Source organism: Lepisosteus platostomus, chromosome 4 (genome assembly GCF_059453375.1).
Source record: "Lepisosteus platostomus isolate fLepPlt1 chromosome 4, fLepPlt1.hap1, whole genome shotgun sequence".
Taxonomy (NCBI): Eukaryota; Metazoa; Chordata; class Actinopteri; order Semionotiformes; family Lepisosteidae; genus Lepisosteus; species Lepisosteus platostomus.
The window spans coordinates 40,344,853-40,365,160 of record NC_142614.1 but is presented as its reverse complement, the minus strand read 5'-3'; the positions used below and the strand labels follow the sequence as shown (position 1 = coordinate 40,365,160).

The window sequence follows — 20,308 nt, the reverse complement described above, 5'->3', positions numbered from 1 at the left end:
AAAAAAGCCTTTCTTGATTTCTCTAGTTTCTAGTTTCTCTAGTTCCCTTTAAAAGAAACTTTTATTCCACAATGCAGAGTACTACATGGCTGGTGTTTATATATGATATTTGTGATTTAAACAAATTAACAGAATTGACAGTTTTTGAGGATTTAAGTGTTGGCTCACTTATTGCAAGATGTAAGACTAGAGATGTAGGTAGGAAAAAGATAATTTGGGGAAAGTTGAGGAATACACTGATAACAAGAACACTTCCTAATGGGGTTAGGCAAACTTTTGACAAAATGACAGGAGATGTTATAGACTGCAGAGGAAGATGCTGAAGTTATCAGACTATATGTTAACAGATACTGAAATGAGGATTGTATTTTAGATTTTGTGTAGTTGCTAGCATTGAACTGTGTGTTGGATGCACATGAATTGAAGGAATGGGGAAACATAGCTGATGCTGATCCACAGAGCCAGCATCTTAAGATGTTTATATTTAGAGGAAATTTGCTTAAATAACTAACTAGGTATGGATACTGATGTGCAAGAGAGGTGGAAAGGCTGTTTCCTTATGCCAGTACCATAAAATAATGTAGTCTCAGTGAGATGCTGCCAAACTGGGTTTCTAACACTGTGTATAGTTCCATCCACACAGTGCCTTTACTTCCATCCATTTTCTAATCTTTTTATCCAGTACAGAGGATTTGGAGCCTATCCCAGCAAGCAATGGACGCAAGGCAGAATACAACCTGGACATAGTGCCAGTCCATCACAGGAAAGACAAACAGACACAAACACACACACACATCAGGGCCAGTTTTACCATAAGCCAATTAACCTAACCAGTATGTTTTAGACTGCGAGAGGAAATCATATCACACATATGGAAAAAACCCACGTAACCCAGAGAGAACATGCAAACTTCACACACACAGGACGGCAGGAATTGAACCTAGGGGCCCAGTGCTGCAAGATAGCAACGCTAACCATTTCGCCACCATTAGAAATGGATGGATAGCTTAGTTATCTTTCTAGTTCACAGGTTTGCATGCATAATTTAATTTTGAAAGCCACTAAGACATCTGAAACTATTGTTGTATTTATGAAAAAAGCCTACAAAATGCATGTTAACAACTATGCCATCCTATACCTTAGTTAATACATGTTATTTTTTATAAACAGTTAAAATTGTTAGCAAAATATTTTGAATTATATTTTACCCTATTTTTTCTTTAATTTTGTATTTAACTTATTTTATGATAGTCAGATTTAATGTATATTTGAACAATGAAAATATATTTTTAAAAGATCTGGGAAAAAGTGCAACAATTTATTACATTGATAAATTTAATATTACTGATTACTAATAGTAAAATAAATTTACAGCATACACAAAGATTCTAAGCTGATCACAAGGAAGAAAAATCACCCCTTTTCACATAAAAACTGGTTCTTAACTATTTAAACCTGTTTTTTTAGCTTTTAAAGTCATGCAATGGCTCAGTTAAGCAGGAACACATCATTGTATCTTATTTTTAATTTTAAAAAAAATCGGGGTGCTCTCCTTGACAGCTGACACTCCTCCATACGCTTAAGTGAAAAATTAATAAAAATGCCAATGTCAACTACATTTTTATTTTCAGCAAATTCTAAATATGACAAGTTCTCTAAAGCTTTCTCAGTCAAATACGAGAATTCACCTATGGAGCGATGTAAGCATACATAGGCAGCAAAAGATCAGATAAACAGGGAAGAAAACTCAGAGAAAACAGTGTTTCATGTGTGAAGAATTCAGATCCCCAATTCAATTGCAGCCTAAACCTTTCCCCACACACCATGGCCCCACTGCGATTAGAATATACACAAACAAAGCACTGAAAGATTTACAGTAGATGATCAGGTGTTTCACAGACGTAGGGATAGTACGTAATTCTGGCTTTATGAAGTCACACTTGGGATTCGTTTAATTCAAAATAAGTTTTTTAAAAAAATACTGCATCGGGTACTAGATCTTGCTCATATTAAAGGTATATCACTGGGCAGTGGTGGATGGTGCTCTATTTTGTCATCAACCTGTTAATCTGCTTAACACCAGTAGAAATTATGATAAAATTTCTGTACGGAATGCTTGTTGCGTTTACAAAATTAAAGTGTTTCAAATGTTTAATTAAGAAGTAAAAAGAACTTACAACTTACACAGACTCAAACTACAGTATGGACAAACTAGTGTTGCTAAAAAACTGGACATTTGATTGGTGGTTGCCTTATACCTATTTTAAAAAATTAAATCATAAATAAGATACAATGACGTGTTCCTCAAACTCAAACATTGCATGACTTTAAAAGCTGTAAAAACTGGTTTAAATAGCAGAAAGTCACCTTGCTCTTACTTTGTCTGTCAGTGAAAAATATGACCGCGGGCACTTTTCCTTCCCCCCTATATTCTCATGTACAAGTTGAATAAGCGAACCTTAATTTTTAATTAATTAGGTTAATTTCACCCAAGACTAGCAGGAAACAGTCGAAACTCGACAAACCCAGACTGTTAACTTGATCAACCATTTTGACAAGTTCCTTGTAACTACATTGCTGTCGATATTGTAGCAATAGACAAAATGAAACGCTTGGAGTTTGTAATGTAGGGTGCTCTGAACGAGTTAAACTTTGATGCAGGACAAATAAATGTATTTCCCACAAGCTTTACTGTAGTGGCAGTACAGTTGCAGTTTGAAATTATTCGTTGCTATTAATAAATCACTTAGCTTCAAACATGTTGTGATATTTAGAAATATCAAAAATGTCAATATAGTGTCCATAATATTTGCTATTTTATTTTTTCAAAGAAATGTTTATTTATTAAAAGAAATCTCATGGTGACAGCTGGGTTTGAACTCCCGACCTCCAGCATGCAAGGCACATGCCTAAGCCTTTACACTCTATACATAATCACATGGGAATGAGTTAAATTGATGCATACATTCACAAAGAAAGTGTACTACTGTGATAATTTGAGCTATATGAATATAATTATATCTTTATTAATTTCTTTAGATACATGATTCCATATTATATTCCCTATTAATCAAATTAAAAAAGTTATGAGGTTTTTTACTGCAATAACGATCGCAAGTATTCATAGTAAAGGTTAAAACATTGTAAGTACATAAACTTAATGTAATCAGAAGGAGCACGTAAAAACATTTCCAAAATAACCACAGTATGTAACCGAATGAAAGACTTTGATGCTTAAAATGTTTAGGAAGAAAGTGGAATAATGCTGTGTATTTTTTATTTAAACTACCAATACCAGCCATATACAGTTTACATGGTATGTTTAGGTTCCTAAATTAATATCGTTTATGACCTTCAGACGTGTTATGCTCCTCTTCTTTTTATGCTCAGCTACTAAAATTTTCCTTTAGTTGTAAAATTCTATATAAATACTGAATATTAAGTGGGTTAAAACATGCACAGTAAATGAACTTAAATTATTTCACTAACAACCAATGCACCATGAGTGCCCCTGTCGGTCATTTTGGCCAGCCAATCACATACTGCGGTACAATGTGGCGAACTGTGGGTAATTTCACGCGGTACGGGGTTGTACCGTCCATTTTGAATGGCTCGAGAGACAATAATTTTTAGATTAACATCGCCTACTGTGACTGTACAGTCCAAGGCTTTGTTGCAGTTTTCGCAGGTGAAGTGTGACTCTGTCAGTAAAGGGGATAGGGTTGCCCTCTGCCGTCTGCACTCCCTCGTCTCCTCCCACATCTCATACCTCCTCTGCTCACTCATCCCAGTGCCTGCTTTGACAGCCTGCCTCCACTTGCTGCAGTCCGCTGCAATGGTTTCACATGTTCCAGGGTCAATATCGCTAGCCTTCAAGTCACATTTGCAGACATCTTTGTATCACAGAGTAGGTCTGCCACCAGGTCTGGTGCCAGTGGCCAGCTCACCATACAGCAAGTCCTTTGGTATTTGGCCATCTTCCATTCGGCTGACAAGGCCGAGCCAGCTCAAGCGCCGCTGAGGCAGGAGTGCTAACATGCTGGGGATGTCCACTTGAGTGAAAATGTCTTTGTTGGGCATACAATCTTTTCATGTTATTCCAAAGATTCTCTTTAGACAGCGAAGATGGAAGGAGTTGAGGCAACGCTCCTGCCGGGTGTACAGTGTCTAGGTCTCGCTGCCATACAGTAGTGTGCTAAGCATGAAGGCCTGATATGCCTTTATCTCCCAGACATTCCTGGAAAGGCATGCCATCGTGGTTGCTGCTTTACCATTGCGTTTGTTGAGCTTGGCATCTAAGGACAGGCTGCTGGTGATAGTGGAACCGAGTTAGGTACACTCTCCATGACTTCAAGGGTGTGTCCCCCGATGAATATGCTTGGAGCACTATTAACGTCCTGACCCATGATGTTGGTCTTCTTCAGGCTATTGGTAAGGCCAAACTCATTACAGGCACTTGCAAAGCTATTGATGAGTCTCTGGAGACCTTCCTCGGAGTATGCAACCAGGGCAGTATCGTCGGCAAACAGCATTTCCCTGATCAAAACCTGGCAAACCTTCGTCTTTGCCCAGAGTCGTGCCAGGTTGAAAAGCTTTCCATCACCTCTAGTGCGAATGTAGACACCATCCTCAGAGGAACTGACGGTGTACGAAAGCAACAAGGAGAAGAAGATGCCAAAGAGTGTTGAGGCAAGCACACAGCCCTGTTTTACCCCGCTGTTGATCGGGAAGGTATCTGAGAATGAAGCGTCCTGCTGCACAGTGCCCTGAATGTTTTCATGGAATGATGTAATCATCCCAAGAAGTTTAGGCGGGCAACCAAAATTCTGGAGGAGCATGAAGAGGCCTTTTCTGCTGACAAGGTCAAAGGCCTTCATCAGGTCAATGAAGGCAATGAACAGTAGTCTTCTCTGCTCCCTACACTTCTCCTGGAGTTGATGCAGTGAGAAGATCAAGTCGATGGTTTATCTCTTTGTCCTGAAGCTGCACTGAGATTCTGGGTACACGTGACCAAAAGTTATAACCAAAAGATTAGAGTAAATCTCAAGTAAAATATTTAGATCAAATCAGCTTCATTCAGAAGACACAAACACAACATAATATCAGATGCACTCTCCATATTATAAGGCATTTTGTTGATCAAAACATAGTGGCAATCTTGGTTAGTCTTGATGCAGAAAAAAACTTTGATTAAGCCAATTGTTTTTTCTTCTATTAGGCATTAGTGAGATTTGGATTTACCGATACATTTATTAATACAAAAAAGACTTAATTCAAATCCTACAGCACAAATCAAGATCAATGGAAATCTTTGTCAGATTCTGCTTAAAAAGAGGTACAAGGCGGGGTCCCCTTTTACCTGTCCTGTTTTCTTGATACATAGAACCCCTGGCAGAATGGATTAAATAAGACCCCAAAATAAAGGGGATAAAATTCTAAGGAAAAGAACATATGCATACGATGTCTTGTTGTGTTTGGATGATCCTAATGAATCATTTGCTAGGATTGTGGATCTCCTGGAGACATCTGGGGTATAAACTAAATATAGAAAACAGAGGTAGGGCTGTTTCACAAAATTCTCACATTCAATTCACGTGACCAACATTTTAAAACTACAGTACATGTTGTTAAGGAATTCCATTTTAAATACACCATGCCGTATCATAAGAATAGCTGAGCAGAGAGGAGTTTTCCTGGGTGTCTTTGGAAATACTATTGAGAGATGATAAAGTAATAATGCAGGCTTATTAAAAATGGAACTGTATGAATAATGAATGAATTAATTCATTATGTATGAATGCAAGCTGAAAATGGGGTGCAGAGAGGCTGGCTTGAATATAGTTCCAACTATATCACCCTGCAACTCACAAGAAGCAACTTACTGAAGGAAAGATGTGTTAGCTTGGCCAGTACCTAAATTGGAGACTTCCTGGGAAAAACTAGGTTTGGTGTTAGTGGAGGGTTGTCAAATAAAAATGCATATTTGAGTTATTATATAAATACTAACATCAACACAGCACGTTCAAAGTGAAAACGCTAAAACTGAACCTGTGAGTAACAGTCCACACCAAACCAAGAACACATACTGTATATGGCTTGCAACATTAGACAATTATATGATGTAAAATTAAAAAAAATGAAAAATGATAGACATACAGTATGCTGTAGCAGGTAGTGGTAGCTAAAAATAAAAAAAAATAAGGTACAGTATTCCACTTTCTTCATTAAACATTTTCTACATCAATGTATTTAAGCTTGTCACTTGCTGTAGTTATTTTAGAAAATATTGATGTGCTCATTTATCTACATCTGCTGTAATTGAAAATGAAATGAAATTGAAATGAAAATCAGAGTGACACATTGGTGGCTCAGTGGTAAAATCCTGGGCTATCACACAATAGGTTCTGAGTTTGATCCAAGTCAAAAGTTATCTTTTAATAAATTGTCCCTTGGGAATAATAAAGCCTTTTTCTAATAATGAAATAATATTTAAAATATATTCACATTTCTGTTAATTTTATATAGCACAATGTGTCTAATATTAAAATAATATTAAGTATTATAAGTAGCAACATGAACTAATGAAGTTGGATAGCTAACAATTCCCTTCCGGAAAATCTGAAACATGTTTTAAAACTTGGACTATGAGAAGTATTACATGAATACTGTATGTACAGTACCATGATGAAACAGAATCACCTGAAAATATCTGAAGATTTATCACAATAATATAACCTGGAAAAAAAAATCTAAAGATATCTCCAAATTAGGCATTATGTAATAGCTAGGTAAAACAACCAAATATCGATCAAGGTAATTTTATAGCTTCTAATCAGCAAGGCAACCAGAAAAAAATAGTATCAAAGCTCCATAATATCATTGAGGATGTAAAAAAAAGATTCAATAGAATATATTACAATAAAGTGGGAAAAAGAAAATGATAAAAAGTTCTACAGAACAGTGGAAGAACATCCAGGTCACAAGTTTGGAGAAATTTCTATTGGTAAAAGTTGACTCATTTTTTATCAGTCTTAGAACTCAAGTGAAAGGAGAAGGAAGCAGTTATGTTGGAGGTTATGTGGAGATCAAGTAGCAGCTCGTATATACATATTCTGATCATGCCCGAAAATAATACAGTACTACATATTCATACATTTTACCTGTACTAACAAAGTAAACTAGACATACCTTTTGAATTCTCTGTTATGTATTTGGGTAATCTTACTTTTTACTTTTTGGAAGTAAAAGGTAGATATATACTAGGAATTCTTTTAGCTGCCAGTAAGAAAACTATCACAAGAATATGGTTCACTAAAGAACCCACAACACAGGAACAAAGGATCAGTGATATGAAGAAGTCCCGGGTCGACTTCCAACCTCTATGACTATAATGCCAAATAGTCATATACTGTAGAGCCAAGTAGCTGACAGTTTGAGGTAGTTTATCGTTTAAATTTTGCTTTGTTGCTGATAGGTTAAGTTTTCAAAACGCAGCCTCTAAGTCATGTGAATCATTTTTCGCCATGTTTCACTGGTTAAACTCAATGATCACAAGTACCACCATGTTAGTTTTAAAGAGAGGGAACGTTAAATATTTTTCTGTCGTGCTGTCGTCTCTGCTTTAAAGGTACCCTTCCTTTGGAAGAATTTTCACATTGAACCACCAACTAACACTCAGACACAAACTGAATAACACTACAAAGTGTATTTGGAAGAGAAGTGATTATTGCATTGTTGTTATTTTTGTAAAAATTGGTGTGATGGCGATTTATTCCCACACGATAGGGAATTTTAATTTAAGTTTAGTCCTGTTGTTATTTTGTTCAATTGAGCTGTATGAAATATAGAGTTCTCTGGTTCAGTTGCTGGATAGGTTTACAGGGAGAACATGAATAGTATATCAGTATATCTGCGGATCTGATTTCATGGGATTCGCATGTGTGGAATGGTGGGAGACGAGAGGAGACCCAACGGGGGCTTTGTTTTGATTATACTACTAATGAGTCCCTGAGGCATACAGTCCAAGTTTTGAAATCATAAAAAAAACTTTGTTGAATTTGCAAAAGAAGCAAAAAGAGTACCTTTTGAGAAGCGGTGTACTGCTTGCAAAGTAGCTGATTTTGACAAACAGCTAATTTTGCTTGAAGAATTTAAAATCTGTCTGACTGTACTGTAGCTTTCATTTAATTGAGCAGAAAGTCATCTTGCTCTTACAAGTGACTCTGTTAGCAGAGTTTGTGTTAACAAATTGCACCCCTTTGAATGAATTTTTATCACCTTTATCATCTTTGTCTGTGGGGTTTGGGGAGAGTGATGGAAAGTGAAATAAAACCCCACACCCAGTTTCCCTTCCCCTTACTACAAGATGATAACGGGCTAGCTAGCTGTCACGAAACAATCCCTCCCGAGCACTTTCCAAACATCCTGGAGATGGTCTGGAGGTTCATTCATGTTATGATGTTATTATTAATCTTAATATTATTATTAATATTTGATATGTACAGTTATCAGAAATGTGAATATAGTTTGCATAGTATTTTATTGTGAGAGAATCACAATTATATTCATCATTGTATTAACAGTTACAACAAATATTTCACACCTGAAAACACTGTTTCTTTATTATACTGGGAGTGTTAAGATTGAGTGAGCACCGGGGCACAAAATGAGATTAACACAGTGAGATCATCTAGACAGATAATATTTGTAAATATGTTGACAAATGTCTTTATTTTTGGTTTCATGAGGCAAGATAAAATTGTATCCAGCTGTGAATTAGCTTTGTGATGTTCCCCCCGTGAAGTTTTTGGGAAAGGGGGATAGTGGGCAATGTCCCTCACAGTGTAGGGCCCATAGAGGGTTAGTTTTAATATAGCAGTCTATTACTGTGATCTTGCAAGTATGTTTTTTTAAAACCTTTTTAATAGCTATTCTTGCATATACATTTTGTATTGTTATTTAGTTTGTGTCTGCTTGTTAGTTTGTGGGCAAACATTTGAGGTGAAACTTCTTCCACGAGGAGGGTACCTTTAAAGCAGAGAAGACGGCACTGAAAATATTTGGCGCTCCATCTGTTTAAAACCCTGGCCAAATAATCAGACTGTACGTACCGTTAAAATTTAAACTGAACTAAAAACTACCCTTCCCCAGTTAACATGGCGGTGCTTACATTGAGTTTAACCAACAAAACAGGGCAAAAAATCAGTTACATGATTTTGGGACTGTGTTTCGAAAGCTTAACCTATATGCAACAAATCAAATTTTTTTGTGTGAAAAGTTTCAGGGAGAGACTTGTGTTTGAATGTTTTGTAAATATTAAACAAAACTTGGAGAGATATTGAAGATGAATTGTTTGAGGCCGGTAAGAAGCTTAGCTGTCCTGCATGAAGTCAGGGACCTAAATGTTCAAATCAATAGCTCAAAAGGAGCTTACAATTTTGTTTTGTTGTTTTGGTTTGTGCTGTCCGATTTCTCACTGCATTGTACATAAAGAGCACTATTTTTTTAACCTTAAGGCTGTGATCGTGTGTCTGTTGTTCTGTACAAACCTATTTTTAAAGTTGAAGGTCTCCACTAGAGACCCAAGATACCAGCAGTAAGAGTCCACTAGCTTTTCATCCGTCGTCGATGATTGGGAATGCTTTCACGCATCAGTACCACTGGTGTCTAATTGTGAGCCCTATATCGAATACTCGCGCAGCAGGTTTGCTGATTCATTGCAGAACCATGCCGAAAGCTCCACGGATCAGATGCTGAATCTGTCATCCCACACCCTTTGACAAAGCCACATTGGTTCAATGTGACACTGACCGTCTTGCAGAGTCTGGCGTCGAGGAGCCACTCAAAGGAAATACCAAATTAGAAAAAAAATAAAAAGTAATACAACTGTATATTATTGCTCAATACTCCTGTTCTGAAAGGTATAATAGTCTCACTGAAAGGTATGTATTTTATCATATTCAAAATTAATCTCCCTAGGTGACAATTATAATTATACTTTTAGTCACAATTGCATTTGTAACTCGATACAATACAGTGATGACAAAGTTTGGGAATGCCCTAGGTTGGTCTGTATTCTCATATTTTAGACTTCAATTGTTATTTCTTCATGAAAGTCTTAATAAAACATAAAGGTAACATGAATAAATTTTGAACATAAGATTTATTTGGATTACGTCATTAAAATTATTATCTAAACAGCGTAACAGTAGAATATTAAATAAACATATGTTTCTGAACATCATTAACAATAATCATTCATGAACATAAACATAATTTTTATATTTATATAGCTCATATATCTATATAGCTGGTTGAAAAAGCTGAAAATAAAAAAATAAGGTATACAACAGTATTTCACCTTCTAAATAAACATTTTTTTGCATTGATTTCCTTAACTTGGTCACTTGACGCAGTTATTTTGGAAATAATAATAATAATTGATTACACTTATATAGCGCTTTTCTGGACACTCCACTCAAAGTGCATTACAGGTAATGGGGACTCCCCTCCACCAATACCAATGAGCAGCATCCACCTGGATGTTGCGACAGCAGCCATAGTGCGCCAGAACGCTCACCACACATCAGCTATCAGTGGTGAGGAGAGCAGAGTAATGAAGCCAATTCATAGATGGGGATTATTAGAAGACCATAATTGGTAAGGGCCAATGGGAAATTTGTGGCCAGGATGCCGGGGTTATACCCCTACTCTTTTCGAGAAACGCCGTGGGATTTTTAATGACCACAGAGAGTCAGGACCTTAGTTTTACATCTCATCCGAAGTATGGCGCCTGTTTAAAGTATAGTGTCCCCATCACTATACTGAAGCATTAGGACCCACATGGACTGCAGGGTGAGCGCCCCCTGCTGGCCCCACTAACACCTCTTCCAGCAGCAACCTTAGTTTTTCCCAGGAGGTCTCCCATCCAGGTACTGCCTAGGCTCACACCTGATTAGCTTCAGTGGGTTGCCAGTCGTGAGGTGCAGAGTGATATGGCTGCTGGCATGCTCTAATAATAAAATGTTTTGACAATCTTGTTTTTACTAAATTTCCCATGAACAATTGCAGTTGTTTTAACTAAATGTCCCATGAACAATCGCTGTCTTTATTATTTTAATGGTGTAGTGTGCTCTCTGAAGGCACCAGTTCTGTAGGGTTTGGGCATTTACTGGGACAATTATTAATTGTAGCAGTAAATCACAAAATATGATTCTTTTGATGGCTTTAGAATCTAACCATGCGATATAACTCAAACAACGCACACACACAGGTACTAATACACGAGGATACATTTATTAATACATAGAATATGCATATAAACCTAACAGCTCTTATCGAGAGGGTTATCAGAATACAAAATCTATATATTCAGTCAGTTACAAAGAGTTACATATATCAAGTGGACATACGTTCAGTATATCATTCATTTAGACCGTTTCATAAATGAACTTGGTTATAACTTCTACATTAGATACTCAAAACAAGTACATAACTCTTAGGAATTAAATTGATATCAACTGGTTGGGATAACAATTGAATTCTCGAGCAGTAATGCAGTGAGGTTGAATACTCATCCAATCTCTGGGGATTCAGATCTCCTGCGGGCACAAAGAAACACTTGCAGGCTATTGCTGTCCAATCCGCGCTCTCTGGCTCGGTGCCAGGCTGTGCTGTGCGGCTTGCGACGGTGCGCTGCTGATGCTCACTGACCGGCTAGTTAGTGTTGGCTTTAACTAGCAAAGTTTGCACAGGAGAAAAGATGACTGTGGATCCCAGCAGGTCAGGAAGAGGACCGGTTCGTTCCTGGTGAAGCGCTAGTTCTGAATAGTGATTCAGCTGTCCACAGTTCCGACCTGTTCACGAGGCCTGCTGCTGGTGCTAACCTCGGGTGGATCCTCTGGTTACTCTCTGGCAACCTCCGCTCTCGACTCTTAGAACAAAGGAAAGTTCTGGCACTCGGACACACTGGCCGTTCCGAGACTGAGTCTCAGGATGGTCAGGAGGCGCGCTGCGAGAATGTCCTGCCCTTGGGAGCCTTCTGCTCCTGGGCCGTCCTGCCCTGGAATTCTCCTTTGAATTCCCTTTAGAATTGTCCGAAAAAGTCTCCCAGGCCCTCTGTGTTGCCTGTTTTTTACCTGGAAGAACTTCAGCTCATTCATTGGCTGAAAGTTCCATGGGCATCAGAATCCCACGTGGGTTACCCGGCCCTACCAGTCCCTGATTGGTTGATCAAGGTGAGATATGAGTCACTTACTCCTGACACTTAGGAATGCAGTCCAGATGTCCATCTGGCACTCCCTAGACAGATAGGCGCCAATGGATGACCATTGATCATGATAGCCAGGCTTAGCTAAGTGCATCCCCCTTTGGGAGCTGTCCCTTATCAAAAGAAAACATCTTTAAATCAGCCTGCATGTATAGTATGAACAGAGAGATGAGGCCTCATTTGGGAAAGCACAGCAACACTTAATTCTGTCTTATTAACAAGCATTGCCGCTACAATGGAAAAGGAAGTGCCTGTAGTTTTATTTAAAAGATTAAAGAAAATGGAAAAAGCACCGCTGGTAGTTTTAATTTAATCATCTAAGCAGAGTGATGTTAGGTTGGTCGAGTGGTAGAATTCTTGCCTGCCACATTGGAAAGCAGGATTGTAATCTCAGCCAGTGCACAAATTGTATTTTAACAAATTTTCCCTTGTGCATAATAAAGACTTTCTCTAATAATAAAATATAATAAATAATGTGTATACTGTACTGACATTTTTAAAATAATATTTACAATAATTGAAGTAATGACATATATTTGCTTTTGCTGCCCTTTTTTAATTCTCGTCCTTATGATACCACACCCATACAGTATCATAGTGTAATTAAAAGAATATAAACATATAAAAAAACAGCGGAAAGATTAAAATAAGTTTTAATTTGAATTTCTATCATGTACTGTAAGTTGTATTAAAGCAAATACAAGTCTGCACTAAATTAAGATCAGTATATTTATATTGATATCACAATTTGTCGTTGAGGTACTTTGTGCAACTTTAAGGGTTCTTTAACTTAAAATTTAAGAGTGAATTTTAGTGGTTCATACTGAAGAGCTTATTTTGAGCAGGGAAATGTTTTTTTTTATATAATGAGTAATGGACACCATTGTTTGTCTTTATTAAGTCAAAAGAGCTGTGGTCTATAGCAAACACTTTTGGGCAGTCACTGAACAGGGTTTGCAATGACCAGAAATTTGTGAGTGACATATGTGGGATTAATCAGCTCTCAAAAGCAGAGGCTGAAATCCATGTGTATCGTATAAATAAGGGGGACTTCCACTGTTCAGTACAGTTTGTTGGGTCCACTTGGGGAACCTCTATGCAAAAGTTTGCATTTTTGATTCGCAAAGACCAATAGTCATAAAATCACAAATCAGACACAGAGTGATTGTCCTAATGTTGCCAATTGGACATCCTCTTGATAAGCCTATAATTAAGGGAAATCAAGTTGGAAAAACACTATAAGCACTGCCAGTAAAGGACAGTTTTCTCTTAAATTGTGAAATTAAAAATTATAAGTCTAAATATACTTCAGGTAAAAGCAGAAATCTTCACCTTTTTTTCCTTTAATGACCTCTCTACACCACGAGGTCACATAATAAGAGGAATCGAGAGGGGTATTGTTACAACTTTAGGTGACTGAGAAGTATCTCTTAGATTTTAGATAACGTTTGTGACACTTGGCAGAGTAAACACTTCTAGCTTCAAAACAGAGAGGATGTTTGTTGAAATATGGGGGTCCCTTGATCAGAAATCATTGTAAAGTTTACCTTGGTATACCTACAGTAGGTAAATTGTGGGTTAATGATTGTTAATGAGCATTACAGAAACACACAATCTAAGAACTCATTAAAAGGACAAGAAAAGAAACAACAAGGAAGGAAACAAGAAGAAGCAGAGAAGAAGAGGAGAGAGAAGAAAGACAAAAGTCCAGAGGAATTGGAACTTGAAGCTTGTACCAGATGAGAGCCCTTACTTCATGATCATCCAAAACCTGACTGGAGCTAAATATTTGAGCCTTGGGAGAGCTTGCTATTCTGTGGTTTTAGGGAACTCTATTTTTTAGAGTAGGGAGATAGTCTCCCATTTATTTTGTAGCATCCAGAGTGCAGAGAGAGATTTAATTGTAGGTTGTAATGTTTTTTTTTAGAAATGCAGTTTATCTCTTATGCATTAAGATTTTCATACTTAAAGAAGTGTGGGGGGTTTTCTGGATGGTTAGAATGTAAGCCTCTAAAACACCTTGTTTGTAAATACTGTACATAGAGTTACTTGCGTTCTGTGTTTTGTTGTGTGTAGTGTGGTTTGTGTCTTGTCATTGTGATAAATATTTGTTTAACCAAGTGTGCCTGGATTATTACTTTTTTCACCAAAGCCTTGCCAGAGAACAAAGAATTCACATACTTCTATTTATACCAACCTCTCGTGTATATTCTGGAGAAATCAGAAAGTTGGAGGTTATGAATATTTATTTCACTTACTGACTAAACCGCTTGGTCAATTCATGATTTTCACCATTTTCGTAACAACTCATTTGTAACAACATTATAAATCCAAAACATTTTGCAGTTTTGCAGTTATTTTTTGAAAGTCATTCAAATCACTGCTGGCCTCTTTTTTGTTTTTACTTACTTATTTGCTTTTTAATATGACATTTTTAAAGACACTGTGTGTAATATATTTTAGTGATTAAAATATAACATAAAATTATCTGTATTCTAATTACTATTTATACACAATTATGAATAATTCTACATACTGTATGTAACTAAAATGAAAAAACTCTGTTACTGTATAGTATAATTAGCACCAAGAAAGCTCAGATGGCTTCAGAAAAATGTAATTTTTAGGATTAAAATAAGTTTTATGTGACAACCATATGCAACTGCAGTCTATTAAGTATTCACATGGCAGTTTTTCAGGGGTGGGTTTCCCGAAAGCATCGTAGCGCTAAGAACATCGTAAACTTGCTCTTAAGATCGATTGTTAATTTACGAGTGTTTCCCAAAACCTTTCGTAACTAAAGTAGCACGTTAAATCCTTCGTAATCTACGTGCTCCCCAAACCACTCGTTAATCACTAAGTGTTTCTTAAACTGGCTACCTCTTGCGCCAACCTTAGCGACAGAGGTCGCCAGACAGAGCACATTCAATTCAGGTCATGGGAATTCTCTGGAAATATAGAATACTAAGATTTAATATTAAGGATTTTGATATTTTGTTGTACTATGTAAGAGGAAATTTGAAAAAAGAACATTTATTTATACAGTAAGGAATTTATTAATCATCTTGGGTAAATTTTATATTCATAAGTCAAATGTTTTAATAATGCTCCCTCTTTTAGTACTTTTGGGGTGGGGTTTAAATTGTATTTAAATTCCATAAAGAATGTGAAACATGTTACATGTATTACAATGTAGCGCCACGCAGGGCGGGCTGAGAACAGCACCTGGGGACTACCGGACTGTATATAGTGGGACGGAGGCTGAGATACAGTCTCTTCCCTTCGTGTGTGTGTGTTTGTGTAGGTGCAGCGCTGTAACCCCTGTCCTTGTGTGTGTACCTTTCCTGAATCGAGTTAATAAATGTGTTGTTCAACCCCATTCCCTGAGTCCCACGCCTGCTCCATTCTGTACCGAAACTCGCGGTCGATACAATATTTTAAGTTCGAATGCCGTTTTATGTTCTGTCGTGACTGTTGACGGTAAAGCTTAGACCTACTTGTTTTTAAATTTGATTATAGGTCCTTTATTTGTTGAGTGACACGTGCCAAGTTTAGTAGTTAATTTTTCCAGATGTCATGTTAATAAGACCAATTAAAATGGAGTTCCAACACACCCAACAACTTTAAATAACAGCAGTATTTTCTCATGAACCACTGTGATTCTTAACGATGGCAGCGTGACATAAAATATTGCTTTAAATCAAAGATGTTGTACAGGATGCATACACTGTCCACGCAGTTAAACTTGGTTTTCTTTTACAGCATGTCAGTCATTTATTTTATTTTCTCTTAGAAACAATAAGTGTCCCATTTTGTGCCTATCTATACGCTTTCGCTTAAATGGCTGTTAAATTATGATGTCATGTTTACTTCATATTCCTTTTCACAACTTTATTTCATCCCACTGAAGGACCAAAACCGACACCATATAATGAAAGTATTGTCAATCGAATGTTTGTCAATCGACTTGTGATGCTTTTTGCTAAGTGACTTCAGGGGTGGGGTTAACAAAGAAGTACTTTATACTCGCTTGTAAAATGATCGATTAAGAGGGGTTTTGGGAAACGCACGAAAAAGTAGCACGTACGTTACGTACGTACATCGTAAAGTTGCTCGTTAGTCTCTAAGATTCATCGTTTTCGGGAAACTCACCCCAGAGTAGTATCCTTCATCAGATTATTTTTCAGATTGATTTGATAAAAATAAAACAGCTATTATTTATAATTGCTATTCGCCATTCCACAACACCTGTTACTCCCTAACACTGCTCATTTTCAAATGGCTGCATCTGTATATCCTCATGTGAATAGGTATGTGATCCCTGAGGTTCAGTAACTGCTGTCACCTCCTTGAGAAACAGTTACTTCAATTTGCTGATATAATGCCAATTAATGGGTCCATCAATGATAGCAAACTGTCCAGGTCCATGACACTCTTACCACTAGTGCTTAACAGTCAGGAGGAGGTTTAAATGTTGGAAAGCAGAGTTTGGTCTTTGTCACACAAAATGTGTTTCTTGTCTGTCCAGTGAGCACAGTCAGTATTCTTGTGGATTGTCCAGGTACTCCTTTTGCGAACTACTATCCCATGAAAAACCAATTCCATTCAATGTGTTCCTAAAGGTAAGGGAGGTCAACAGAACCTTAGAGGTTACTCTGGGCTTTTTTGTGACTCCCTGGTGACTTTCCAGGTTTCTCTTGGGGAGATCTTGGCAGCAAAAAACAATCTTGAATATTTTGCCATTTGTAAACCATCTGTCTGACACAGTGGATGAATGGAGCCCCAAAATTTTAGAAAAGGATGTCCATACTGATGAGCATCAACTATTCTTTTATTATGTTGTCTGAAATCTCTTTTGATCCCGTTTTCACTAACCTGTATACTTGTTACCCAATTATTTAACTAAAAGATTTTCTTTTACTTATTTTAGTAAGTGAGTTTACTTATTATTTCACATATACCGATTCTTAATAATTTATTTTTTTCTTCTTCATACACCATTGCATCTCAAAAACATGGAATTGGTAAACATTAAGATGCCACCTGGGGCATCATAGGCCCCAGATAGGCCAGTTAGGGCATTTTCTAATTAACTGCACCTTCTGATCTTGAGACATGGTCATTCCTCTACCAATCGTATAACCGAGATAATTGGCTTCCCGGGTCCCTAGACAACATTTGCTTGGATTAGCCGTTAATCCTGCTTCTCGGAAAGCTCCTGTTACTGCTCTCAGGTGTTGTAGGTGCTATAGGTCGTGCTATGAATTACGACATCATCAAAGTATGCAGCCACAAAATCCTGATGAGGTCTGAGTATTCGGTCCATTCATCTCAGAAAAGTAGCAGGAGCTCTGTGTAAACCAAACGGAAGGACCCGATACTGGTATAGCCCCTCTGGGGTGGCAAAAGCGGTCTTGGCTTTAGCTTCTTCAGCAAGGGGCACTTGCCAATATCCCTTCATAAAATCTAGCGTACTGATATATCAGGCATTACCTAATTGTTCGATTAGTTCATCTATACGGGGCATAAGGTATGCGTCAAACATTGAGATCTCATTTAACCTTTTGAAATTATTACAGAACCTAATAGTTTCATCCAGCTTGGGTATCAGTACTATGGAACTAGCCCACTCACTATGGGATTATTCTATTATTCCATTTCTTGACATTTTGGCTACCTCTTCCTTAATTAAGTTCCTTTTGGCTTCAGGAATTTGATAGGGGGGCAGTCTTACCCTTACCCTGGTTCCGTGAAAATCTTATGTTGGATGAGGTGAGTTCGACCAGGTCTTCGGGGAAAAAATATCGTTGTTTTCTCATAAGAACTCTTGTAATTCCTCCTTTCTGCAACGGTGCCAGTTTCTTCTTCCAAAGGGTCATGGGAGAAGAGAGGCCAATCAAGAGGTGTGAAGTCAGAATAGGTGTAGAGAGGTGTGAAATGAAACTTCCAATGAATGGAGAAAATTTAGAAGAAGAGTGATCTTTCCTTAAGAGAAGGGGGAAGGTGTGATCGTAGCTGCAGGATAATTTTGGTTTCAGTAGTCTTTCTGATGTATGAGTTCGGAAAACCGTCTTTGAGAACACCGATGGAGAGATTAGAGTGGTCCTGGCCATCAGAGGTGAAATGAGAAACAATGGGCTTGGAGAGATCTTTAATCTTCACAGCCCTGACGTGTTCTCTGAAGCGGTCTCCGAGTCTTCTTCCTGGTTCTCCAATGTAGATGGCTAGGCATTTACTGCAAGAGATGCAGTAAATGAGGTTGCTGGAGGTACAAGATGCCATCTGGGTGATCCGGAATTGTCCTGAGGGGCCTTGAGTGAGTGTTGTGTTGGATGTGTACTTGCAGGTGATACAGCGAGCTCTGTTGCAAGGGAAAGTGCCTGGTGTGGATGGTTGCTGAGGGTGGTCAAGGGAGCTGTGAACAAGAAGGTTGCGCAGATTAGCTGATCGTCGATATGAGATGATGGGGCAGTCAGAAAAGAGGGCCCCAATGGAGGGATCATCCTGTAGGATGGAAAAGTTGTCGTTAATAGTCCTGGGGATAGGAAGTGTGTTAGGGTGGTAGGGAAGCACCAAAGGAATGCGGTTGTTAGGGCGGGAGTTCCTGATTGGGTTGATGGTCCGAGGGGTGTTTTTGGCTCGGGCAAGGGCCCTGTCAATAACACTGCTGGGGTATCCTCTGTTGATGAAAAAGGAGTGCATTTTGAGGGCTTGGTTCTCGAAGTCGATGTCATCGCTGCATAATCGTCGTAGCCGAAGGAACTGTGAAAAAGGGAGAGAGTTTTTAGTGTGTTTTGGAGTGAAATAAGCTATACAGGAGATAGCTGTGTGAATCCGTGGGTTTGTAATAAACCGAAGTGGAGAGACGGGGGTAGCTGATGGAGAAGTTGCTGTTTAGAAACAGAAGAGTAGTGGAAGATATGTTAACTGTATATTTTAGGGACGGGTGGAAGTTGGTGAAATGATGCAGGAAGCACTCAAGCTGATCATTGGAACTTCATCTTTCTTCTTTTTTTCAACATGGAATAAACCTATTACTTGTTCCTTTGCTGACGCAGCTACCCACCTGAACGACATTAGATAAGGGAGAAATTGATCCCAATTTTTGCCATCCTTTTGCATGGCCTTCCTCAGCATGCTTTTCAGGGTCTTATTAAAGTGTGCCACTAGTCCGTCTGTTGGTGGGTGATATACCGAAGTTCTGATTTGATGAATACCCAAAAGCTTACTTAGGTCTTGCATGACTTTTGACATAAAAGGAGTTCCTTGATTGGTTAAAATCTCCTTAGGAATTCCCACACTAGAGAAAACTTGCACTAGTTCCTTAGATATGTTTTTGGCTATAGCTGCTCTCAGAGGAATGGCTTCAGGGTATCTCGTGGCATAGTCCACTATTACCAGTATATACTGATGTCCCTTTGTGGTTTTTATCACGGGTCCCACTAAGTCCATCACAATCCACTCAAAAGGAGTTTCTATAATTGGGAGGGGAATCAAAGGGTTCTTATAATAAGGTTGGGGGGCAGTTTTATGACACTCTGGGCATTCCCGACAATATCTCTCGATGGCCTTGTATATTCCCAGCCAGAAAAATTGAGAGAGCAGTCTCTCGGCTGTTTTCTTCACCCCCAGGCGTCCTCCCAGGAGGTGGCTATGTGCCAAGTTGAGAAATTTCGACTGGTAGGCTCGGGGAATAAGGAGTTGCTCCACTTCTTCTTGATCCCTCTTCTGTACCTGATAGAGGAGATTGTCTTTTACCATAAAATAAGGGTAACTCAGGGTACTATTATTATTACACAACTTTCCCTCAATTTTTCTCACATGTCTCCATGCATGTCTCAAATTCCCATCTTCCAATTGGGCAGTCCAAAACCTAACTCGATGTTCTGGTGGCTCCCAGTCTGGTAAATCCATATTTAAGAACTGTGCAACCAACCCTACAGTCGAACTATACTTTCCCATTTCTGTAGAAATGGAAATTTTCGTGGATGGATACACCTTAGTTTCCCCATGAATGCAAGTAATAGGTATTCCCTCCTA

General features: G+C 38.1%; 1 protein-coding gene across 1 annotated transcript in view; it reads right to left on the bottom strand.

The window, feature by feature from the left end:
* The window catches only part of cfap299 (cilia and flagella associated protein 299), a 258,827-nt gene that overhangs the window by 222,602 nt on the left and 15,917 nt on the right, over window positions 1–20,308 (bottom strand). The gene's annotated exons all lie outside the window — the stretch shown is intronic.